Source organism: Desmodus rotundus, chromosome 2 (assembly GCF_022682495.2).
Source record: "Desmodus rotundus isolate HL8 chromosome 2, HLdesRot8A.1, whole genome shotgun sequence".
Lineage (NCBI taxonomy): Eukaryota > Metazoa > Chordata > Mammalia > Chiroptera > Phyllostomidae > Desmodus > Desmodus rotundus.
The window spans coordinates 145,294,880-145,322,196 of NC_071388.1; positions in this window are offsets into that span (position 1 = coordinate 145,294,880).

A 27,317-nucleotide genomic window follows, 5' to 3' on the forward strand; every position below is an offset into this window, starting at 1 on the left:
CATTGACAGCTAGATTTTGAAAGAGGTTTCCACTAGACCTTTGACTTGCACTATTTGTGCCAAGTTCTGCACCCAGAATTGTGTGTGGTCACAAATTGCACCAAGGACATAGAAACCATGAGCACTTATACTTTCAAAATGAGGTCAGATGGCTTATTGTACTGGCAAGTGTTCATCCGTTGGCATAACTACCTAACTCCAGCACAGTTATTTGTATTTGTGATTCGAGGTCCAAAATAATCGTGGCCTCCACAACTATAGATACTGAAGCAAAGGGATTACTGCTTTTTAATTTCACTCTTCATCTCTTCTTCTGTCAATTAAACAGCCTCCCTATCCTCTCACAAATAAGATGCTTATTTTATTCTAGCAATAAGTATTGGGCAAGATATTCAACATGCTGATAAATTATAGAGTAAAGAAATTATTTTTATTGAAGTGTATTATTAATTAGGGCCTAATGAAATAGTTAGGTGGCCTTTTCAATTGACAGCTAGGAGTTAAAATTTGAGAGAGCTGTTTATTATATAGTACAAATGGCATCAAGATCCCAAAGTAGAGTATGAGGATGGTATGCCTCTATAAACACCACACACCCTCATTTCTGGTGATTCTACCAGAAGTGATGCTGCTGTGATGCACTAGCCACCAAGTCCTTTCTGATAGCTTTCTCTTAGCTTTTCATTTCCTGTGTTGGGAAAAGATAGTGGAAAGTTCTTCATTTCTCTGATACAAGTCAGTCTACACTAGAGTGATACAATAAAACCATAGCAGTGACCTATCCAAAAGTCACACTTTGTTTAAATGACAACCGTTTCTTTTATGCCCCTGCCCTCAAAATTTACATGTGAAACTGGGAATCAATCCACATTCTCTTAAACTGTTTTATGAGTATATAAAGAAAGAGTAAATGCTATGACTATATGTAGCATCACATACTACGCTATACCAAAGCTATATCTCTATCTATGTGTGTATAACTTGATACCCATACCCACTTAAAGATGTGTGTATCTGTGATTCTGTGTGTATGTACACAATGGAGAATGCTGTTTAGGTCTCTAAATGATTTCTCCCTGCCCTTAATCTGTATTTAATCAGGAAACCATTCTGTAATGAGAAAATTGTTCATTTTAGTCTTTTATGTTTGCAATCCCAAGGTTCCTCCTCAGTGATTGCATTTAGTAACTCCCTTTCGCTGTCTGAAAGCACAGGCAGTTTTTCCATAATAAAAACTGGATTAGCATGTATCAGGAAGAGACACCACCAGCTGTCACTTTGAAATCAGACTACTCAGCCCTATTTGAGATGACAATGTATAAACCGATAAGTGATAGTCAGTTTTGCTATATTTATCTCGTAAGTGGTTAATATAGGCTAATACTTTCTATAATAAAGCTGTAAGATGGGTCAAAGCTGAAGAAAGTTCCACTTGAATATGCTATGCATTATTGGCAGGGAAAAATTCATTATGGTGCATCAGGTTTCTTAATTTATTCATGGAGCTGTTATAAAAGTCATTAATATTTTCACGTCTCTTTCCTTATGTGTCGCTATCTTCTCATTTGATAATATTCAAAGTGATACCACATATGCTATGCAAATTAAAGAATACATATGTTTGAAGACAACCCAAACTGATTAAAATTTGAAGAAAAACCCTCTTCTGTTCTTAGAATTTCTGAAAATCATGGTATTTCAGAGAATTCTCTGAAACAGAGATTAGTAGAGAAATCTTAATTCTCGCTACTTAGCAAGTAGCACACTTCAGGAGACGTCAGACTCTGTTCAGCACTGTAAAGCTGTTTCTGACTATAGGCAAACGAAGGTAAAGGATGTCCGACCAATACGCATCAATGAGAGATTTAGGGAGCGCTTACTGCTGAGAATCATTATCAGTAATGAGACAATTAGTAGAGCATGATACTGTGATCATCACTACTTAAAATATTGGTTTGGGGGATTATTGGATTTAGGATCTTTTAGTTAGTTTTGTTTTCAACCTTTCTTTATCAATTGTTTAATTTATAAAATAATATGTTTTCTCTTCAAGTACTGAAAAACTACATACCAAGAAAAAATTAATAATTTTCTCCATAACTGTCCCTTTATTTCCACCCTCTCAGCTAATTTATTTTATCACACTGGTGTCCGTCTTTACATCACTTTGTCAGTGTTAGAGATGGTCAGACCAGCACAGAGAAATTAGGTAACTTCCAAAAGTTACAGACCTGGTAATTAAAGGGGCCAGGATTTCAGCAGGTGCCTACATCAAAAGCATTATGCTAAAAGGCTGCTTCTACGACATTTGGTGGTGAATGAATGAATGAATGAGGTGAGGTAAAAGTTAAAGTCAATTCCCATATTTAGTTTTGGATAAGTGAGTCCTGTCAATAACAGATGTTGGCCACAAAGGGAAAGAGGAAGTTTGGAGTGGGAGTGATATAATGAGTTTATTTTGGTGAACTCAGTTGCTTTCTAGCATACATTTGAGCTTCAGATGTTAGTAAGATTTTCAATTATTTATGTCCAGCTGATACAATAGCAAACAAAAGTCTGGCTGGATATATAGAATACAGAACATCAGCATACAGGTGTTGCTGCTAGCTATGGGTAAAAGAGAGACATCAGATTATTTGAGGATGCCCTAAAACTTTCAAAGAACAGAAAACTTGGGGAGGCAGTGGGGACAGAGACTGAAAATAAGTAGTCAGAAATCTAAAGTTAAACAAGAAAAAATGGAGTCACAGAAAACAAGGGAGTTGAGAGTTCCAAAATGAAAAGAGTAGACAAAAATGTCCATCGTTTCAGAAAGCAAATTAAAGGAAAACTAAAAGGAGAACATTGAATGCATCAGTTGGAAAATTATTCTACATTTTTGCCAAGACAGTTAGTGGAGAGGTAAGTAAATTGAGATGGCAACAGGAGACATTTTCATCAAGTTAGCTAGGACAGAGATTGGTTGTCCAAAGATGTTACTGGCTCAGTGTAGTTTCATCTGCAGTTTTGCATAATTTTGTTTTTCTTTAAGTGAGACAGATCATTGTGTCTATTTACAAGCTTCAGGAAAAGAGTCAGGGTGGAGGTAAAGCGAGTGGAAAGAATAAAATCTGTTTTGCCGTCACTGTATCACTAACATCTTCCACAGCATCCTGTACTGACCGGCTGCTTGACCTCCCAAACTCTCCAATTTCAAGGATTAACAATGCACAAGTTATTCTTAGAAAGAAAATTTCACCCTCTAAAATTTGTATTTAATTATGGATACTCTTAAGATTGAAAAACTATGTATGGCTTGGAATCTGAGAAAGGCTTAGAAAGTCACTAACCCCTCATGCCCTAGTTAATATATATTCAACCCTCAACTTCCCTTTTGGAATAGAGTCTCTGGTTCCTACAGTTTCTTCCAGTCCTAAAGGCCCTGTTCAGGACCCTGGGGCATTGCTAGTCCATTTGGACACAGAGACCCTGGCCTCTGTCCTCCCTCTTTCGTCACCTTGTGATGTGATATATGTGGCATTTACTGGGTTAAAACACTGAGGTGGTTCAGGAGTCTGCCAGTGTACAGCACTCCCATGTCCTCATGTTGTCCCCATGCTCACCCAGCGGCGGCCCTCCTCAGACACTGGGCGGAGCTGGCGAGACTGCCACTCACTGCTTTGCCCAGCTACCTGGGGGGAAATGTTCCCAGACACTCTTTGAACCTCCCAAATGCTAAGAAAATAAAGCATTTTAATATTGTGGTTTATTTTCCTTGATGCCAGAGTTTATACCCTGTGTGGTACTTGTTGGGATCATGGTTTTAATACATATACACACATATCATGTATAATGTACGCATATATATGTATTAAAGTATATTAAGTTATATTAGAAAATTTAATTATATAGTTACTATCATACAGAAATATAATAACTTACCAGTTGAACACAAAATAGTCTAATTTGTTAATAATGCTATTATACTCTTAACTTTCAAATTTAAACTTTTAACCTTTAAATCTCAAGCACTTTATTAAAGGTTTTTGGACATAAGGTATTTTGGGGAAGGATGTGGTTCAATGAATAGGATCACATATACCAAGAATACTGCGTTGTTGTTTTTTTTTAGTAAGAAAATAAGTGAAAGAACTGTCTAAACTTTCACTTCGGTGCTTATTTTGAATTTATGTTTAATTAAGTAGGCTCTTTTGGAGTCTCAAGCACTTTCACAGATGAATATCTATTTTAAGAGATCAATGAACAATTTTCCAGCCTTATGCTTTGCGATTTTACATTCTTCTCATGTGTATTATTTGGCCAGTTTCTTTTTGGTTACTTTAATGTCTTTCTTTTTTTAAGATTACAGATATACTCTTAGTCATTTTTGCCATTATTTATAAGACCCCAAAATAACATGAATAAGGATTTTTCCTTTGCCATTGTTTCACTAAAATAAGATTAACCTTAAGTTTATAACTGTGGAAGACTTTAAATAGACTTGCTTATCAAAAGGAGTAAAGGTTTTTCTAAAATCTGTGTGTAATTACTATGGTCCTGTGCTTGACTTGCTGTCCCATTAACTTGTTTATTAAGAGTTGATTTAGACCAATCATGGATAAGATATAGATAATATCCCACATCCCTGTCTCATAACACTGATGCATGTAAGTCAAGATCAAAGTAATTGTTTTTATCGTTCTGTGGCCAAGCAATTAAAAACATATAAAATGATCCCTAAAATTATCAGGGATCTAAAAATCTCTTTTTAATGACACATTAGCCACTCTCTCCTATTCTTACTTGTAAAGAGAACCTGATTTTATTTGGGGATGGGGCACTCACATTCTTTAGAGGAGGCTGAACATTTCACCAGACCCAGGAGATGAGTCTTGATTAGTGAGAGCCAGTCATGGTGAACCTGCTCTCCTTGACCGCAGTTGTTCAAGAATGGGTTTGCAATTAAATTCTGATGAATAAGTCTTAGAAGAAAAGAGTATTTGGAAAATCTCTTAGAAAGAGGCATCTGAAAAATCATTTTCTTATCTAGGCTTTGGATTGTGTGTGTGTCTCTGTGTGAGAATATGATGCTTGAAACTTTCATAGCCACTTTATGACCATAACAAAAAAAAATTGGAGGTCAAAGCCAAGCTGATGGGGATGGCAGAGCTAAGCTACAAAAAAATATCTAAATCCTGATCATATTACATAATACTGAATTAACCAATCCTAAAATCTTCCTACACTTCTTTGTTCAGTTAAAAGGAGAGAGAGTTTAGCCAAGCCATAGGACATAAAGTCAATATAAAAAAATTAATGGTGTTCCTATATACTAGCAACCTACAGTTGGACTTTTTAAAGACTTTTATTTAATTATTTTAGAGAGGGAAAGGAGGGAGAAAGAGAGGGAGAGAAACATCAATGTGTGGTTGCATCTCCCACACCTGCTCCCAGGGACCCAGCCTGCAACCCAGGCACATGCCCTGACTGGGAATCAAACCAGAGACACTTTGGTTCACAGGCCGGCACTCAATCCACTGAATGACACCAGCCAGATTACAGTTGGATTTTTAAATACAATTAGATAAAATATTTAGGATCAATTTAAAAAGATGTGTAATACTTATGCATTGAAAACTATAGCATTTTGTTGAAAGAGAAAAGAGAAGACCCAGACAAAGTGATACAGATTTCAATGCAGTCTCAAGCAAATTCTAAGCAGACTTTTTGGTAGAAATCACAAGTTGATTTAAAATGTATGTGAAATGCAAAAACCTACAATAACCAAAATAATTTTGAAAAAGAACAGAGTTGGAGGATTTAGTCTACTTTATTTCAATACCTTTTAAAAAATGCAGTAAGACATTGTGACATTGGCAAAAGGATAAACATTAAGGTCAATGGAATAGACTAGAAAGTTGAGAAATAAAATTATGCAAATGTACTTAATTAATTTTGACAAACATGCCAAGGTAATTCAAGGGGTTAAAATAGTCTTTTCAAAAATAGTTCTAGAACAGTTGAGTATTTATATATTAAAATAAGTAAACTTTACCCTTACCATATATGTTAACATACATTAACATGAAGTGATGCATAGATTTAAGTGTAAAAGCTCAACCTGTAAATATGAAAAAAGAAAACAAAGGAGAAAATCTTTGTGCCCTTAGGATACAGTCAAGGATTCTTAAACATTATTCTAAAAGCTGGATTCATAAAAAAAAATTGATACATTGGACTTCACCCAAATATTTTTTAAAATTTATTCTCTTAAAAATGAAACTTCAATCTAGAATATATGAAGTTATGTTAAAACTCAATTAAAAAAATCAACCTCATTTTAAAAATAACAAAACTGAGCAAAAGTTTTGAATAGATATTCTTCCAATGAATTGCAAATATGGACATAAAAGTCCACACTATTATTAGAAAAATCTACATTAAAGTCACAGTAAAATACTTCTATACACCCACTTGTATGGCTAAAATTAAAAACACTGACCACACACGATGTGGTTCAGAATGTGAAGCAACTGAACCTCTAATACACTCTCTGTGGCCGTGCCAAATGGTAACCGTCATCTCAGGAAAAATTTGACAATTTCTTATGAAGTTAAATATACATTCACTGTATGACCCAGCATTCCCACTCTTGGATAGTTGCCCAAGAGAAATGAAGACATAGGTTCTCACAAAGGCATGAGCTCAAATATTTATAAAGGTGTTATTAATAATAGATAAAAACTCAAGTGTTTTATCAATTGGTAAATAAATTGTCAAATATCTATATAATAGAATACAACTAAACAATGAAAAGAAAAACCCACTGCTGACACACATATCAATAAAGATGAATTTCAAAATATTATACTAAAAGAAAAAGATAAGAATAAAATGACTGCATACTTTATAATTCTATTCATGAGAAATTCTGAAAAAAGGCAAAGATAGAAAACAGATCAATTGTTGCCAGAGGTGGTTGATGAGCTGGCAACAAAGAAACACGGAATTAATTCGTGTGCTGGAAAATGTGTATATCATGATTGTGACGTAAATTACCCAAAGTTATACATTTCTAAACTCATTTGAATTACATAATTAATTTCAATGAATTTTATTTTATGTAAATTATATATCAATAAAACTGTTTTTTCAAGTATCTGCATTTTATTGTTCCTGTATCCCTCTCACCTTTCTTCGTCATGACCAGCCGAGAAACACAATGCCTAGTCTGTGATCCTTTGTAACTCTGACCATTTTGGAGAATGGAAACACTTTGAAAAATGTTTCCTTTATTCCCCTTTTCAAAATTTAATTTTATTTATTTTTTACCAATTCTGACCTTCTGAAAAATAGTAACTGTTCCAGGAATTGCATTTCTGTAGGATTAAAGCACTGAGGTTGCAAGAAGTATTTTGTTTCTTATTGCAACAAATCAGATGTTACTAGAATTCTGGTCAAATAATTAAATAAGAGAGAATAATATGTGGACAGTGTCTTTCCTCCTGGGGTCCCCTGTGATTATGTGACCTAGAGTGCATAAATAATTGTCCTATCAATGGTCCTCATCCTGGACATGACCCTCCGTCTCCGAACGGATTTGAAAGAGATTGCCAATTATTTTTGAATCTGCTTCTCTGTCTCTCTCTGTCTTTCTTAAATAGCAAACCATACAGTTTTTTTAATATATAAATTCCATTTTTACTTCTTACAATTAAGAAAGTTTGCAACATTTAAAAGTGAATTAACTACAATCTTTTTCTAAAACTCAAATTAAAATGCCTTTGAGATGTGGATATATTTAGTTAACTCTTTATTGCCACTTTTTTTGGCAGCATTTATAATGTTACTACAGCCAAGAAAAGTGAACAATTTTCTGACAAGAACTCTATCCTTATGCCCAAACAAAAGAGACTTAAATAAATCAGTTCTTAATCTGAAATCTGAGATCATTAAGCCAAGAAAATCACATTTGGCATTTTAACACTTTACTTCTCTTCTCTTTCCACTTCCATTGTATGTTACAGCCAATTTTCATAAAATGTTGCTTCCCCGCTTTTCATTAGTACTATTATTACCACGGGAAGCTAAGTGTTCAGCAACAACAGAAAGGTTTGAAAGACACAAAGGTGTATTCTGATTCTCTTCTAACCTCAGGCACCAACTTCAATAATTCTCTACTTTAGTTTTCTTGAATATAAAAGGATAAAAATAGGTATAACTGCCCATGTTCACATGGTAAAGACTGATCTTTTAAACATGATAATCACAGATTACCCAACAGTACTCTCTACACTTGTATATATAAGTTTATTTAGGCAGTTTTTAAGCATTGTTCTGAGTTTTCTTTATTTACTTTTGTAATGGACCAATCTGTGTTCTTTGTTCTTTAGAAGAAAAGGAGACAAAGCTCTTTCTTCTAATGGCTGGACATCTTTCCTTTTCTTTCTTTCTTTCTTTTTTTTATGCATTCCAACCTTGTTTTTGAAAAATCTACCAGTATCTCCAACTATTTTTATGTGCTTCTTTAAAAGTGAAGATAACTGAACTTAAGGAAGCTGATGGATAAGTGGAATCTAAACACAGAGCTCACTGCATCTTCTCTGATGCATACAATTCTAATCATAAGTTCCAGTAAGCTTCGAAATGAAACATAATGTCAGGAATAAACAAAAAGCCAGAAGAATATTAGTAATTTTATTTTGTTTGAAAACTGGTAAAATTGGGCCTTTTTTTTTTCCTGTACTCATGAAAAAAGACATTCCGTATTTTCTGGAACTGATTTAAGATCATTTGGTAATAAGCTACAAACTCTTTTAGCTGGTGGAAAACTGGTCTCACAGCACAAACAATACTTCTTGGTTTAAAAGAGGGGGAGCTAAAGGCCAAAGGGTAAATTCCACTTGTAACATGCTGCATATTTTTGTGGGCAGCATCAATGCCAGAATGGTCAGCAGCCTTTACACCACCAGGCTAGTTTGTTGCTAGTGGGATCAACTTCCTTAATATCATAGAAAAGTCGCTTTGAAAAACCAAACGTATTGATAAGTTGTGAAAAATTGATCTATGCCTTATTTTTGTTAGAATTGTGACTTCTGCATTTGCTTCATGAAATTCTGCTTCATGAGGTTTTTTCTTTGTTTTTTATTCAGAGTGTAGGAAGAGAAGGAGGATGTGAGGAAGAAAAGCCTGTGAAGGAGTTTGTTTATAACATTTGTTCTTATTGTTTAGAAGAATTTTTAAGCCATTATGGAAAAGGCCAAAAATAAGGAGAGGAATAATTATGAAGACAATATTTTTATGATTCTTTTTGAGAATAGGCGTAAAGAAAAAATAAGCCAGCTATAAAGAATGTCTCTCCAAATCCAGGTTTCCTGTCTAATTAGATTCTGGCAGAAGTTACATTCTAGAGCATTCTTCAGAACATTTGGGAATTTAAAAAAAATTCTCTACAGGGGCCTATATTGGCAAGCATAGGCCCAACGGTGAAGAAAATGAAGAAATCAGTAAGATGTCCCAAGTCGAAAGAGGAACATTCTTGTACTATACCTCCCTAGGAAAGTGTCTTTTACATACTAACTTGAAGTAAAACTTTAAGAGCAAAAGAGGACTACCAAATGTGGTGAAATACATAGTGTTTTGATTCAAAAATAATTTTTAATTATTATGCTCAATAGATATTAATAGCATTTACCTTCTGAGGTAAAGTATTGGTGGCAGACTAAACAGTGTCTACTGTAAAAATGTGAAATTTAAAAAGGCATTGGGTGGGAATGATTTACACTCTCTCTGTTTCTCTCTCTCTCTCTCTCTATCTATATATATATAAAATTATACACATATATGTGTATGTATATATGTATGTATATATGTGTATATACACATACACATGTACATATGATTCAGACTAATAAATGTTTCAAATGAAAAATAAAAAGATTTTAAAAATTCAGCCAAAGAAGATCAGTTTCTGGTCTTCATGTCAAGAGCTTGGAAGTTGCCACTGTGTTCTCACAGCAAGTACAAAGCTGAACAGACTGAAAAATCAACAACCCTTCTTGGATCTGTAGGATAGGGGAGGATGCAGGGGTAACTGCTGTCCCCCAGATTGAAGACAAAGACAGGGAGTTTCTGTTACTATGGAGGGAATCAGTGTCAGGCAGAAAAACCTGAACAGTAATTGCTGAATAGCTGGATGCTTATTGTGGACAAGGCAGAGGGTTAAAAACTCCAGGGGAATCCAATCATAGAGGGGTGCCCATAGTATTGTGATATTTACTTCCAGAAATAAGCTTGACTAGATTCCTCCAGTAAATATCAGAGAAAAAACTTGATTCCTGCCCGGAGAGGAGAAAAGCATCATTTTAAAATAGACCAGAACACTCTGTCCTTAAAAAGGCCTGCCTTCAGGGAAAACCAGTTAACCAAGACCTAATTTGCTGGGAGGAGCCTAAGTAACCTGGGAAAAGGAAATATCCAACTCCAGCCCACTTTTGCTATTCTGTGCTACTGAAGGGGGAGGAAAAACTGAGAAACACAAGAAGTTCACAAGTCTGGGGGCACAGACTTACTAAAAGAGACTCAACCAGCAGACTACAGAGTACTTCCCCACTCCTGTACCAAAACAAAAACAAAAACAAAAGATCCTACAGCTAATATAACATTTAATGGTGAGAAACTCAAAGCTTACTCCATTTCAACATTATACGGGAAGTTCTATGTAATGTAATAAGACAAGAAAAGAAAAGAAAATGTGTATGGGAAGGAAGTAATAAAACCATCTTAGTTCACAGGTGACAGGATCATCTACGTCAAAAACCTGAAAGCCTTGGCCAAACTTTCCTGGGACTAATAAGTGATTATAGCAAGTTGGCAGAATACAAGTTTAATACATAAAAGTCAGTCACTTACTTGTACTATATACCAGCAATAAACATGGGGACTTTGAAACTAAAAACAGGATCCATTTACATTAACATCCCCCCAAATGAGATACTTGGATATAAATCTAACAAAATAAGTACAAGTTCTATAGGAGGAGGAAAGCTCTAATGAAAGACATAAATAAATAGCTAAATAAATGGAGAAAATTTTTATGTTCATGAAAAGAAAGACTATATTATCAAGGTGTCAGTTGTTCCCAAATTTATCTATTGATTCAATGCAATCCCATTCAAAATCTTAGCCTGTTATTTTGTGGATGTCAAAAAACTGATTCTAATGTTTACATGGGGAGAAGGTGAGAGACCCAGGAGAGTGAATAAAAAAATTGAAGAACAAATTGGAGTACTGACACAACCCAACTGTAAGACTTACTATAAAGCTACAGTAATAATGACAGAAAGAAACACGAAAGAATAGACAAGCAGATCAAAGGAACAGAATAGAGAGCCCAGGAATAGACCCACATAAATATAACCAACTGATCTTTGACAAAAAAAATTAAAAAGACAAAGCAATGGAGCAAAGATAGTCTTTTCAACAGATGGTGCTGGAGCAACTGGACATCCACATGCAAAGTATGAATAAATTGAGACATAGACCTTAAACCCTTAACAAAAATTAACCTAAAATACATCAGAGATTTAAATATAAGACACATAAACATGAAAGTCAGAAGATGACATAAGAGAAAACCTGTAACATTGGGTATGGCAATAACTCTAGATAACAAAAAAAGGCATAATTCATGTAAGAAACAATTGATAAGCTGGACTTTACTACAATGCAAAAATAATCCTCTGTGAAAGAGAATGTCAAGAAAATAAGAAGACAAGCCACAGAGCAGGAGAAAATATTTATAAAAGATGTATCTGATAAAGGGCTTTTATCAAAATTTACAAAGTTCTCAATACCCAACAGAATAAAACAACCTGACTTTACAAATTTACTGAAGACATGAACAGATATATCGCCAAGGAAGATACGAATAATAAATGAAAAATAAGCATATGAATAGATGCTCTCACCTTGTTATTAGGGCTTTGCAATGAAAACAATGAGATACCACTAAATATCTATTAGAATGGCCAAATACAGAACACTGACAACACCAAATGCTGACAAAGATGTAGAGCAAAAAGAAATTTCATTTATCACTCATGGGAACATTCTTTGGTATTTACCCAAAGGACTTGTAAAGTTATATCCACAAAAAAGGTTGCACTCTGATGTTTATAGGAAACTTATTTGTAACTGCAAAAACTTGGAGGGAACTGAGATGTCCTTCAGTAGGTGAATGAATCAATAAACTCTTTTATATCCAGAAGTTGGAATACTATTCAGAGCAAAAAGGAATTGAGCTGATAAGCCATGAAAAGACATGGAGGAAACCTACATGCACGTTTCTGAATAAAATAACCCAATCTGAAAATGCTACATACTGCATGATTTTAACTATATAATATTCTGGAAAAGGCAAAAATGTGGAGATGATACAAAGATTAGAGTTGCCAGGTGTTGAAGAACTGAGGGTGAAGGGAGAGATGAATAGATGGAAGCAGTGAAGATTTTTTTTAGGTCAGTGAAAATATCCTGCTTGACATCATAATTATTGGTACATGTCATTATACATTTGACTAAACTCATAGAATGTACAACACCAAGAGTGAATGTTAATGGAGCAAACTATGGAATATGGGAGATTATGATACATCAATATTTATTCAATTGTAACAAATGTACCACATTTGTGAGGGACATTGATAATGTAGGAAATTATACATATGTGAGGACATGAAGTATATGAAAAATTGCTATACATTCTTCCCAATTTTGTTGTGAACCTTTAACTGTCATAAAAATAAGTTAATAAAAAAATCCAAAAAAAATCCTAACCAATATTTTAATGATAGCTTACAAATATGGACCTCCAAAACATTAATGTATGACTTGGCCAATGGGTACTAGACTTATGGGGGTGATCAATTCAGAAATTATACAAAAGTCTAATCACTATATTGTACACATGAAACTAATATAATATTGCATTTCAACTGTAATTGAAACATAATTTTTTTTAATTTTAAGATAAATAAATAAATTCAGTACGACTTGGAAGTTATTAGTTACCATCACAAATGTTGAGGATTCCTAGTGGGAAGTTTTATGAGTGAAGATATTTGGGTTAGCCCTTGCCAGAATGGCTTAGTTGGTTAGAGCATTGTCCCATAACCAAAAGGTCACTAGGCCAATTCCCTGTCAGGGCACATGCCCAGGTCCCAGGCTCAGTCCCAGCTGGGACACATACGGCAGGCAGCCAATTGGGGTTTGTCTTGCATTGATTTTTCTTTCTCTCCCTCCCTTCCCTTCTCACTCTAATGAGAATAAAATAAACCTTAAAAAAAGATATATGGGTTAGGTGCCATTCATTTTACTATTTTAAGGTTTGTGGGCAAGTCAATTTTCAAGTCTAGAGTTCAGCTTTCTCATCAGTAAAATAAGAAGAACTTCCTGATTCGCAAGTTCTCCTCAAGCTCTGAGTGACACTGTAATCAACCCATAGATGATGTCAGGCAACAACTGTGTGACATCACTAATTTTCCTACCTGTTCTACATCAACTCTTCTCAGTCCCATTCAATCGCAATCTAAGAAGCTAATTTAGTGTAAAGGACTAAAGAGCAGTGATGGATTTGAACTTTGTTCTGTCTTTCATGTAACATTAGAAACAGGAGCCTTAAATAAAAACATTTATCTGTATATTGAAAATTTTCAGGCAAATTAACTGGTCCTGGGGAGAAAATAATATTTTGCAGTTTATTATATGGTTTCTTAAATATATCTATACTATTCCCCTCTTTGTCCAGGTTTCTGTATCTTATATAATAATGTCTTAGTCAGCTTGGGCTGCCTTAGCAAAATACCACAGACTGCGTATCTCAAAAAAGAGTTTTGCAGGCTAAAAGTCCAAGATGAAAGTTCTGGCTTTTTTGGTTTCTGGTGGGAGCTCGTTTGTGTCTTTACATGAGAGATTGAAATGGAGAGAGAAAGAGAGAAAGCTCTCCTGTACCTATTTCTTCTTATAGGAATATGAATCCTGGACTACAAGATGGCTGCAGAATATATAGAAGGTACACTCACCCCTGCCCAGCACCCAAACAGATTTCCAGCTAAATTATAGGGCAATCAACCTGAATAACCAACAGAAGGCTAGCTAAACTGAAAAATCATAATGAAGGTTTTATAAAAGAAGCAACCTAGAGACTGGTAAAAGGGTAGAGATATGGAGAGTGTCTATAATGGTTACCATCTGCTGTGTATTCACTGCCTTGCACTGGAACTCCAGGGCCTGTAACATTCGCTGCCTCTGCACCTTTTCTCCTTCAACAACATTAAACTCCACAGTCTCTCCATCCCCTACAATGTGAAGGTACTTCCTGGGGTTATCCTTCTTTATGACAGTCTGGTATACTATACATCTTTCTCAGTGTCATTCCTGTTAATGAAACCAAATCTGTTTCTTACATTGTCTCTGCAGCCTGGGGATTTTATTATTTTACTTAAAGACATCTTTTTTTGGTTATGACAAAAGTATTGTTTTCCAAGCTTGTTTTTTCTCAATACACCTTTAAAAGTTTTTAAATTGTTTCATATGTGGTCAAGTTAAAACTTTTGAAGTTAAGAACCTCATTTTTAATAAAAGTTTATAATTTGAGTTCTTTCAAAAAAGTCAACAAACTGCAAGAACCTGTTAATAAAGCTCTAAAATAATAAAAACAAGCAAACCAAAAACAAAAGACCCAGGGTAGCTGAATGGGTAGAAGCATATGACCCACATATATGCTGCCTATAAGAGACCCACCTCAGAACAAAAGATGCACACACACTGAAAGTGAAAGGATGAAAAAGCATCCCATGAAAATGGAAACAAATTTAAAAAGTGGGGTAGCAATACTTATATCAGACAAAATAGATATGGGCCTTTAAAACACAGCCCATAACAACAGACAAAGAAGGTCACTATGTAATAGTAAAGGGATTGACCCAACAAGAGAATATAACACTTGTAAACATATATTCATCCAATAAAGGGGCACCTTACTATGAAAAGAAAATCTTGGTGGTCATTAAGAGAGAGATCAATAGCAATACAGTCATAGTAGGGGATTTTATCACACTACTGACATCAATGGATCAATATTTCAGACAAAAAAATGAACAACATTCCCTGGCCAAGTGGCTCAGTTGGCTGGAGTGTTGTCCCATACACCAAAAGGCTGCAGGTTTGATCTCCAGTCAGGGCAAATACCTAGGTTGCACAGTTCAATCTCTGGTTAGGGTATGCAGAGGAGGCAACCTATCAATGTTTCCCACATCAATGTTTCTCATTCTCTCTCTTTCTGTCCCTCTTAATCTCTAAAAATCAATAAATATACACCTCTGGGTGAGGATTTAAAAAAATTAACAAGGCAACAGTGACCTCAAATGACACACTGGACTAGATAGATGTAATTGATATTTGTAGAAATTTCATCCCAAAGCAGCAGAATATACAATCTTCTCAAGTGCACATGGAACATTCTTAAAGATAGACCACATGTTAGGACACAAAATAAGTCTTAATAAATTAAAGAAGAGTAAAATCATATCAATACCTTCCCTGACACAATGGTATGAAAGCAGAAATCAATTACAAATTTAAAAAACTGGAGAGCACCCAAATACATGGAGGCTAAATAACATGTTATTAAACAATAATTGGGCTAACAATGAGATCAAGGAAGAAATCCAAAGTTACCTGGAGACAAATGAAAATGAACATAAAAGAACCCTAAATCTACGGGACACAGCAAAAGCAGTCCTGAGAGGTAAGTTTATAGCATTACAGGCCTACCTCAAGGAGTAAGAAAAATCTCAAACATTCTAACCTCACATCTACAAGAACTAGAAAAATAAAAACAAACAAAGCCCAGAGTAAGTAAAAGAGGAAATAATAAAGATTAAAGCAAAAATAAATGACACAGAGACTTAAAAACAATACAAAAAATCACTGAAACCAAGAGCAGGTGCTTTGAAAAAATAAAAAAGTATGATAAACTTTTAACCACACCCATCAAGGAAAAAAAGTGAGAGAACCTAAATACATAAAAATTATAAATGAAAGAATAAAGTTAATACATGAAACCACAGAAATAAAAAGGATTATAAGAAGATACTATGAACAACTATATCTCAACATATTGGACAACCTTGGTGAAATGGATAAATTCCTAAAAACATACAATCTTTCAAAACTGAATTTGGGAGACTCAGAATATCTGAATGTAACAATTATAACTAATAAAGTCAAAGCAGTAATCCGAAAACTCCCAGTAAACAAAAGTCTTCAAGAAGATGACTATATATATCACATAGAAACAGACAACAGTATAGTAACAGCCAGATGGAAAGGGGTGTGGGGGTAGGTGGAGGTGGGCAGAGGACAAATGAGGAAGGAAAGAAACCTTAATTTGGGCTATGAGCGCATGATGCAGAGCTCAGATGATGTTTTATTGAGTTGTACACTTGAAACACATACGGTTGTGTGAAACAACGTCACCCCAATAAATTCAATAAAAATTAGTTAATTAAAATAAAAATAACTTTAAAAAAGCATACTAATTCTATTGTATCAGGACTTTAGTTTTATGATTCATTTAACCTTGCCTACTTCCATATAGCCTTGTCTACAAATATAGTCACATTGGGGATTGGAGCTTCAACATATAAAATTTGAAGATACCCAAATTTTAAATCCATGACACATAATATCAGCGTCTACGCTGGTAATCAGATTAGAAACTGTCTGACTCATCCCTCACTTTGCTAAAATAGATTGAAGCCTTCAAAAATGTTTCAAATTCTTCTCCCTCCTTCTAAGTGTTTCTCAAAGTTGCATTTTTCCATACAGATACAGTGACCATTCTAAAATGACAATGAATTTCTCATGACCCGAGTAGAGGCATTCAACGTGTGTGCATGCACACATGCGTGCACGTGCAAATGTATATCGATGGTGGGTGAGAAGGTGCTGGGAGTGGGTAAAGGTAAGTGAAAACAAAACACGGAACGAGCCTTTTTTAAAACATGGGTTTTTTTTCAGGGGGCTCTCTTCTCCACCTCTAAGTTTTCATTTTTGAAAAAGTTCCCTAGATAGTGGACATAGTCAACTTGCTTCCTTTTCTTTTTCCTAACTGCAATGCCACATCATTTTCTAAATCACTGAGGGGCAGAATAACTTTCACATTCTTTATTCTGTGATCTTCTAGACAGTGACTATGATTTACACTTTTAGGGTTAGTATGCCTTAAAAACATACATAAACATATACTCCATTATTAAATATCATTCTAGAACACGTGTTCTCAAATATTTTGGTATCAAAACTGCTTTACATTTTTAAGTATTGTTAAGTAACTCAAAGAATTTTTATTTCTTTAGATAATACCTATTGATAGTTACTATGTTAGAAATTAAAAGTATAAATTTCTTAAAACACAAGACTACGCAGCATACATTCTATTAGTCTTCATAGCAATAATGTAGTCTCACATCATGCAACCTCTGAAAAACTCCACAACATACAAGAGACCATGAGGGTAAGAAAGACAAATAACACCCTACCATCATCACAAAAAGAGTTTAACTTTTCAGACTTCCTAGAAGAGGTCTCAGAAGGTCCATGGGTTCCCAAACTATACTTTATGAATACTTACTATAAGCTATTCAAAACTACTAACTGCCAGTCTTGAAAATCATTTATTATTAAGTCACCTCATTCTCTATTTCTCTATAAAGCATCTGCTGACCTAGTTATTTCATAAAAGTTGAGTTGGTGAAACATATTGGTAAAATCTGTATTACAGCAATTAGAGTAAATAAGAACATTGTTTAAAAAGTAATACATTTAGCTGTGGCAGGGTGGCTTAGTTGGTTGGAGCATTGTCCCATACCCCAAAAGGTTGGGGGTTTGATTCTTGATCAGGGGTATATGGGAGGCAACTGATCCATGTTGCTCTCTCATATCTTTCTCTCTCTGTCTCTCTCTCTCTCCAATAAACATATCCTTGGGTGAGGATTAAAAAGGTAAATATATTTACCTTAAATAGTATATTACAATAACATATTTTAAGGGTGGAATAGCAGGACTGGCTGATGGGTGTAAAAGAAATAGAGAAGTCAAGGATGACTGCAAGGCTTGTCCTAAGCAAATAGAAGTATGGAGTTTCCATTGATGGAGAATGATATAGGCTACTATGGGAGGTGATTTAGAGCAAGAGAAACTTAAGGAGATTGTTAATGGCAAATCAAGTGTTAGAGGCCTAATCAAGATGTTGAGTACTGTTAATTTGGATAGCTGTCTGGAGATTAAAGGAGACATCAGGTTAGGAGATATAAATTTGGGAGTAATCAGCATATTTGACTAGATAAACTTACCTAGAGAGCCAAGTTCAAACAGAAAAGAAGAAAACTAAAACAACCCCAGGACTCTCCAGGACTTAAAGTCAAGGAGATGAGACAGAATAAGCAAAGGAAACAGATAAGGTCTTAGAGGGAGGAAAAAAGCACACAAGTGATTCTGTAGTAAAGACCAAATAAACAAATGTATTCCAAAGAGAAAAGAGGAACCAGAAGAGTGCAAATGCTGCTGTGAGGTCCAAGGATGATTGTATATCCCAGAAGCATCATTCACATACACTATCTTGAGTCACCCAAACAACGTTTACCAGGTACCGGCATCTTACTGGGTTCTGTGGCAATGAAGAATGATAGCTGACACTTGTCTTTAGCAATACGAAGATTACTGTTGCCCCCAATAAGAGCAGTGTCACTGCAGTTGGAGATAAAATCTTGATTGCAATGTGTTCGAGAGAAATCAAGAGATGCTAGATTGGAAAGAGTAAGTACAATTCTTTCGAGGAATTTTGGTGTTAATGAGAACAAAAATAGGATGATACTAAAAGGGAAGTCAAGAGACTATTTTTTAAGATAGTAAAATATTATTTTTTATTTTTTATTTCTAAAAAATTAATTTTATTATAGTATGTTAGGTCACTTGCAGGAATCAAAGTTTGCTTTTGGGGAAAGCAAACAAAAATGATGATATATGATGAGATACTGTATGAAAAACAGACAAACTCCATTAACTTGTTTTTGATGATAAAGATGCCCTTACTAACAAAGAATAGATCATGTGTATTGGATGCTGTTGAGTTCAGCTCTGATTCCTGGCAACCTATGAATGAATGGCGCTCACAAAGCCTTGCCCGCAACAACTGTGCTCACTTCTTGTGGACCCATGCCTGTGGCTTCTTTTATGGAGTCAGTCCATCTCAGATATGGTCCCTTTTCCTGCTGCCTTCTATTTTTCCCAATAGTATTGTCTTTTCCAAAGAACCCTGCTTTCTCATGATGTTCCCTAAGTAGGAAAGCTTTAGTTTTGTCATTTTTTTTGCCTAGTTTTAGGCTTATTTTGCTTTAGGATCCATATAAGATGGTAAAATTTTATTTAGATTTGCTTTGTTTTACTTTCCATTGATTTGAATATCCCAGTAGGGAGAAATTGGAAATGTAGAGAAAAGGAGGGCACAGAATTGTTGAAGAAATGCTCTCAAGCAGAAAAGAGGAAAAGGATATACACATTTGGAAGGTAGAAAATGGACAGTCAATATTCAATAATAGAAGAAGAGGTAAAGTATATGGACACAGATGAAAGTAAACAACTAGACATAGTAGTAAAATTTTGAGAATATCTCTTCTAAATTACTTAATTTTTTTTTCAAAAAGAAAAAAAAAGAACAACGATGATTTTCCACTGCAGAGAGGGAGAATTGGGACATATGGGAGAGTTGAGGTAAGTGGAGAAGGCGGTAACAGTCATTTAGAAGGAAGGGAGAGTGAATGGGTTATGGAAATGCAGGATTCGTAGACAGCACTAAAGGTCCACTGGAATTTAAGAATCCTAAAATTAGTCAAAATAGCGATGACAAGACCTTAATATGATCTTAAGATCCACCCCTAGAGATCCTGTGTCTAGAAAATATTTAAATATAATTGGTTTTCCTTGTAACCCTATGTATTGTGATCATATATATTTATGTGTGATTCTATGCATTTAAAAACATTTTTCTGAGAAAGAATACAGAGTTCACCTGACTGATAAAACAATTATTGATTGCCTCATACACACACTCACACACACACACATACAAATTGGTAAGAATCTTTGGACTCTAGGTAGTAGTCATAGAAGTAGGGGCCAGGGAGAGTTAGACTACAAGAAATAAGGAAGAATATCCCGCTTGACCTTTGCTCATACAGGCATGTTATTCTGCAGAGGGGCTGTCTTACTCTGAGCAAGGATCAATTGATATTTGTTGAATAAATGAATATACTCACACCAAAACCCAGGCCACCCACTTTCAGAGGTAAATTCTTAAATATCTTTAAATTTCTACTATAAATATTAGTTTATACAGATTTTATTTTAAAATCTCTTTTGAGTCAATTTTTTATCTATCTACTCATATTTTATGTCATCCATTTCATCCAGGTTATAAAATATATTGCTATAAAACTGGATATAGTATTCTCATAAAACTGTTAAATTATACCCCATATCTGTAATTTTACCCTTTTCTATTCCTCATGCTCATTTTTGCATTCTTTTTACTTACTTTCAAAGAACAATCTCTAAAATTTAATGATGCAGTCCAGGTTATTTTTACTATTTTATCAATCCTGGGTTAGAATCATTGCCAACTTTTCCAGCTTGCTACTGAGATAAATTTAGGTCACTTACTTAAGCTTGTTGTGCTTCAACTTCTTATTATAAAAATAGGCATAATAATTTCCTGCGTCATGGAATTGTTTTGAAGTCAGTGTGGCTTAGCAGTATGCCTGGTACATAGTACGCCTTCAAGAAATGTTATGTTTATGACCACCACCTTTTGTTTTTTATTAAATAGAACACATACAATATTTTCTACTTTTCTTGGTTCCTAATGAAGAAAATCATAATGGTAAATTGTATTTTCTGAGTGCTCCTTTGGCTTTAACTCATAAGTATTGGTATATACAAGTGTTCTCTTTGCCATTCATTTCAAAATTGTGAGATATCTCAATTGTGTTTTCATCTTTATACAAAAGTTATGAGGAATGTTGTTTTAAAAGGTCTTATTATATAGGCCATAGGACATTTCTGTGGTTTATTTCTAATGTTACCTCTAAATGATAAATATATAGCTTCTTTTATTTTCGTGTGTCAGAAAGTCTAGAAATTTTCTTATGAATTGCTCATGATGTTTATTCAACAATTTCTGTGATTTGTCCTTTGAAATTTGAATACACTTTATTTGATACAAAAAAACATATATAAACATATAACTATAATTTAAAGCCACTTCATTGTTATTTATTTTTTATTGTTGACTTATTTTCCCTTTCTGAAAAAGATGGAAATAGTCTACTATTATAGATCGTCCATTTCTACAGCATATCTTTCTTTATATTTTGAAGCTGTTATAGGTGAATAAAGGCACATAACCATACATGTTCTTGGTAAAGGGTGCTTCATTTTATTACACAAAGTGACTATAGCATAAGCCCTGACAGTTGAGTTTTCTTATTTTTGTACCACAAGTGCCTGACTAAGCTTTGATTACGGAGGCATTCAAAGATTCATGCACCTCAAAGACGGGTAACTCAGATAAACACATTGCGAGGCACACACTTGATACCAAGCCATGCATAATAGAAATGTACCCTTGAAACTTCTATAATTTTATTAACAAACGTCACCCCAAATAAATGAAAAGACAAATCAAGGGTCTCTATGTTTAAAAGGGTTGCTTGACCTATTGATATTTATCATGATTTCCTGGTCTGTCTCCAATTACTCCTGCTGTATTTTTTTAAATGTTCTACTTCTCCTGCTTCCTTATTGTTCTTGTATTTTCTTAGTTTTCCTGTCATTGGTTGGAGTGCTCAGATTGTCTTTCTTCATGTGTTTTTTTTTTTTAATTTATCTGGGGTTTTGGAAGTTATGCATCCATTTCTATTCTCCTTTTAAATTTTTAAACAGTGTATTTAAACTTTAAAAATTGATTGCCAAGGGTTAATCCATATCATATTGTTCCCTTCCATGAGATAAGTATAAATAAATAAGTGCACTTTTATTTTTTATACCCACCTCTCACATGTTTGGACACACAAAGGTAGGATATATATATATATTTTTATTTTCTAACTGAATTCTTTTAACTTTTGTCCTTTTGAATGTTTACATATATAAGACATTTAGTATTTGTACTTTAATGCTCCATGAGATAGAATTTATAATGAAATATGGGTCTACTGAATAATGTCAGCATTTTATTATCAAAATGCAAAATAAAGTTATGATAACTCAGTGTGAATTTGTTGAAGAAATATATACATTGATTAATGGAAGAAAATAATCTTTAAAAAATGCAAATGCCTTTGTAAGCATTTAAGAATAGGAATCATTTAGAAAAAATATGGACTGTTATAAATGACCATATGAAAATTGGCTACCTACTTGGAAAATAAAAAGTTCAATCCTATATATACATAGAACATAGCCAAAAGAGTATTTCAGATAAATAAAGAGAGAATGTTTTAAATATGGCACATTTGAAAGAAAGGAAAATACTTTAACAGCCTTGGAAAAGGCTTTCCCAATAAATTACAAACACTGAAATCATAAAGGAAACATTTAATGTATTTGGGCCAAATTTTTATATTTCTGTATTTTGAAAAATCTTATAGCCGAAGATAAAAAAACAAGGCACAAAGCAGGAAAACAATTTCCAGCACATATAAGAGTCAAATATTTATAATCAGAATATATAAAAAAGAAAAAAAATGCATTAGGAAAATGAGAAAAGAATAAGAAAAAACATCTCATGAAAGAAATATAATTAACCGATTACAAACATGGAAATATTTCCACCTAACTAAGAATTCTAGATAAGACAACTTAAACATAAGATTTTATGTTTCATCAAAAAAAAGATTAAAAAATTTAAAGATATTAATATCCAGTTTTGGTAAATGTAAGAAAAGTGTCAAATTTTTGTATTCTTAGTAAAGATTTTAAGAGATAAATTTAATTTTTTCACTTTTAGGCTTATATTTTATAAAAATGCAAGCATTCATAAATTTTATAAAACTATGTAAACATATTCATTAGAGCATCAATTGTTTATTTTTAAATAAATTGTTAAGCCATCTCAATTTCCCTCACTATGATATGATTAAATAAATTATGATTCATTTACACAATACTATGCCTTGAAGTTATTTTAAAAGTGTAAGTTAGACCTAAATGCACTAATATGTAAATATTTCTAAGACATATTAAATACACAAATCAATTTGTATATATAAAAATGAATTATATATATACTCCCTTTTTTAAAGGAGAATGCAAAACAGAGAGAGACTGGGGGAGGGGAGTTGGGAGGAAAGGAGGAAACACATTCAAGCAGGAAATATGTGTTGAGCATCTACTACACATCAGTTTTTGCTCCACAGTTGGGACAAACATGGTCCCTGCTCTCAAGGAGTTCTTCCAGAAGCTGACAAAAATGTATACACAAGTAAAAAAAACAAATGAATAACAGTATAAGTAAATTATTCAATAGTAATTATTCACACATTAGAAGTGCTATAAAGAAAATAATACAAAGCACACCACAGAAGACGAAAGAGGGGCTGTGGCAAATAATAGACTTAGTGGTCACACTGGCAGCGTTAAGGAGGCCCATTTGAGCCGAAACTTGAATAATGAGAAGGAGCAAACCAGAGCCTTCAAGCACAGAGAATGCAAAAGCCCTGAAGTGGAAATGAGTGTGGAGTGCTTAATTATGGAAAAGAGGCAACCTCTATGCGGCCACATGATCAGTACAGGCAGAGAGGTGGACAGGAGCCAGATTACAAAGGGCCTTTATTAAAAGTACAATAAAATGATTTTAGATGTGTTTTCATCAGGTAACATAATTTGATTTGTGTTTAGAAATGTCACTTTCACTGCCACAGGAAGAATGAAGAATAGAGGACACAGGTGAGACAGAGAGACCAGTTAAGAACCTGTTCCAGCAGTTTAAATGACATATTACAGTGGTATGAATTAGCTTTAGAAATAAAGAATGATACGTGAGTTTAGTGTACATTTAGGCAAAACATCAGAACCTACTGATAGGGAGAATATAAAAAAAATTAAACTAGACTCTAAGATTTTGAACTTGAGCAGTCATGGTTAATAGTGGAACAATACTTTAAGATCACAAGACAAGAAAAGGGGTAGATGTTGAAATTGTAGGAATCGCAAATTCAGTTTTTATCTTCTTAGACTTGAATTAATGTTAATAAAACTAACACATGTAATATTTAGGTTTTAAGCATTAATCTTCAAAAAATTTTATTACTTAGATAGCTATTGGATACCCAAGTGCAACCTTAAAGAGGCAAGACCTCCTGCACCTGAGGAGAGCAACTGAGGAGTTATTTTCATATACATAATATATTTTTATTTAGATACATTTTAATGCTATGAAACTAAATGGGACTCACTAGTGTTCTGGTTAGCTATTGATAGAATGCAGCAACTATTTTATATGGTCACAGAGTCTGTGGCTTGATAATTCAGACAAGGCACAGTGCAAATGGCTTGTTCTCCAAATGTCTGGAGCCTGCATTGTGAATGGCTAGTGAATGAAACCATCCAAAGTCCCCTTCACACAGGTCTAGTACCTGGTCTGACCAACTAAAAGAATACACTCAGGATCTGGCCTCCATGAGCCCTCTGCCTCTGGTTTGGACTTCTTGTGGCTTCCTGGCCTTCCACAGCTTCACCTGTGAAGTCATATGGTGTCACTTCCACCATATTCATTGATCAAAGCAGTTGCAAACTTGTCAAACCATTCAGACCTCATCCAGATTAAAGGGACACCTGGGTGCTTGGAGCCTAATGATCAATGGGAGAAGGGAGTGATAATGAATTTGTGGACTTTTCTTTTACTCCACACCTAGAATGTACAGAGAAATGAGACAGGACTGAGCATAGGAGCACTCCAATATTTAGAATATCCAAAGAAGAAGCCATCAGAGAGAATTATATCCATGTACTATATACCTAAACAAATACAAAAAAATGCTAGAACCTGCTGTTACAAGCTGTTAGCACCAGTGAAGTCAGAGGATAGATAAAATTGGGGGAAAGACAAAAGGAAATATTTCACATATGATTCTTTTTTTAAATTATTTTATTGTTGTTCAATTACAGTTGTCTGCATTTACACCCCACCACTCCCCTCCACACCCCAGCCAAACCTACCTCCCTCCCTTGCTTCCACCCTCCCCCTTGGTTTTGTCCATGTGTCCTCTATAGTAGTTCCTGAAAACCCTTCTACCCACTGTCCCCTCCCCCCTCCCCTCTGGCTATAGTTAGATTGTTCTTAATTTCAATGTCTCTGGTTATATTTTGTTCGCTTTTTTCTTTTGTTGATTATGTTCCAGTTAAAGGTGAGATCATATGGTATTTGTCCCTCACCACCTGGCTTATTTCACTTAGCATAATGCTCTCCAGTTCCATCCATGCTGTTGCAAAGGGTATAAGCTCCTTCTTTCTCTCTGCTGCATAGAATTCATTGTGTAAATGTACAATAGTCTTCTGATCCACTCATTTGCTGATGGGCACTTAGGTTGCTTCCAGTACTTGGCTATTGTAAATTGTGCTGCTATGAACATTGGGGTGCATAGGTTCTTTTGGATTGGTGTTTCAGTGATCTTAGGATATAATCCCAGCAGCGTAATTGCTGGGTCAAAAGGCATTTCCATTTTTAGTTTTCTGAGGAAATTCCATACTGTTTTCCACAGTGGCTGCAGCAGTCTGCATTCCCACCCATAGTGCACTAGGCTTCCCTTTTCTCCACATCCTCTCCAACACTTGTTTACTGACTTGTTTATGATGGCCATTCTCACTGGTGTGAAGTGGTATCTCATTGTGGTTTTAATTTGCATCTCTCTGATGGTTAGTGATGCTAAGCATCTTTTCATATGTCTTTGGGCCCTCTGTATGTCTTCCTTGGAGAAGTGTCTGTTCAAGTCCTTTGCCCATTTTTTAATTGGGTTGTTTGTCTTCCTGGAGTGGAGTCATGTGAGTTCTTTATATATTTTGGAGATCAGGCCCTTGTCCGAGGTATCATTGGCAAATATGTTTTCCCATAGAGTAGGTTATCTTTTCATTTTAATGCTGTTTTCTTTAGCCATGCAGAAGCTTTTTAATTTGATGAGGTCCCATTTGTTTATTCTTTTCTTTATGTCCCTTGCTTTAGGGGACATATCTGTGAAGATGTTGCTGCATGGAATGTCTGAGATTTTCCTGCCGATGTTTTCCTCTAGGACTTTTATGGTGTCACGACTTTTTTTAAGTCTTTTATCCATCTCGAATTTATTTTTGTGTATGGTGTAAGTTGGTGAGCAAGTTTCATTTTTTTGCATGTAGCTGTCCAGACCTTCCAACACCATTTGTTGAAGAGGCTATTTTTACTCCATTTCATGCTTCTTCCCCCTTTGTCAAATATTAATTGGCCAGAAAGACTTGGGTTTATTTCTGGGCTCTCTGTTCTATTCCATTGGTCTATGTGTCCGTTCTTATGCCAGTACCAGGCTGTTTTGATCACAGTGGCCTTGTAATACAGTTTGATATCAAGTATTGTGATCCTTCCTACTTTGTTCTTCTTTTCAAAATTGCTGCAGCTATTCGGTGTTCCATGTAAATTTCTGAAGTGTTTGTTCTATATCTATGAAATATGTCATGGGTACTTTTATAGGGATTGCATTGAATCTATAAATTGCTTTGGGTAGTATGACCATTTTGATGATGTGAATTCTTCCAATCCATGAGCATGGTACATGCTTCCATTTGTTTGTGTCCTCCTTAATTTCTTTCTTCAGTGTTGTGTAGTTTTCTGAGTACAGGTCTTTTACCTCCTTGGTTAGGTTTATTCCTAAGTACTTTCACATATGATTCTTGATACTACTCTAGAGCTTGAAACTTTTTCAAAGAAAGTGTATTTATGTTTTACTTGAATAGTTCTTTTTTCAAATGTGTGCTCTGTAGATTATAAAATCATAATAAAAATCTTTATGTGAATTTAAGTACATTTATTTATGTTGTTACTTTGTGCAATTTTCAAAAACATGGAAGTCAACTTTTGCAGATAAAATTTAGAAATTTTGCAAGTGGATTTTCTATGTTTATTGAATGTACAACAAGTAAATTTCAAATGTTCCCCACAATTCTGATCCCCACTTCTGGGAGTTCAGACTCAG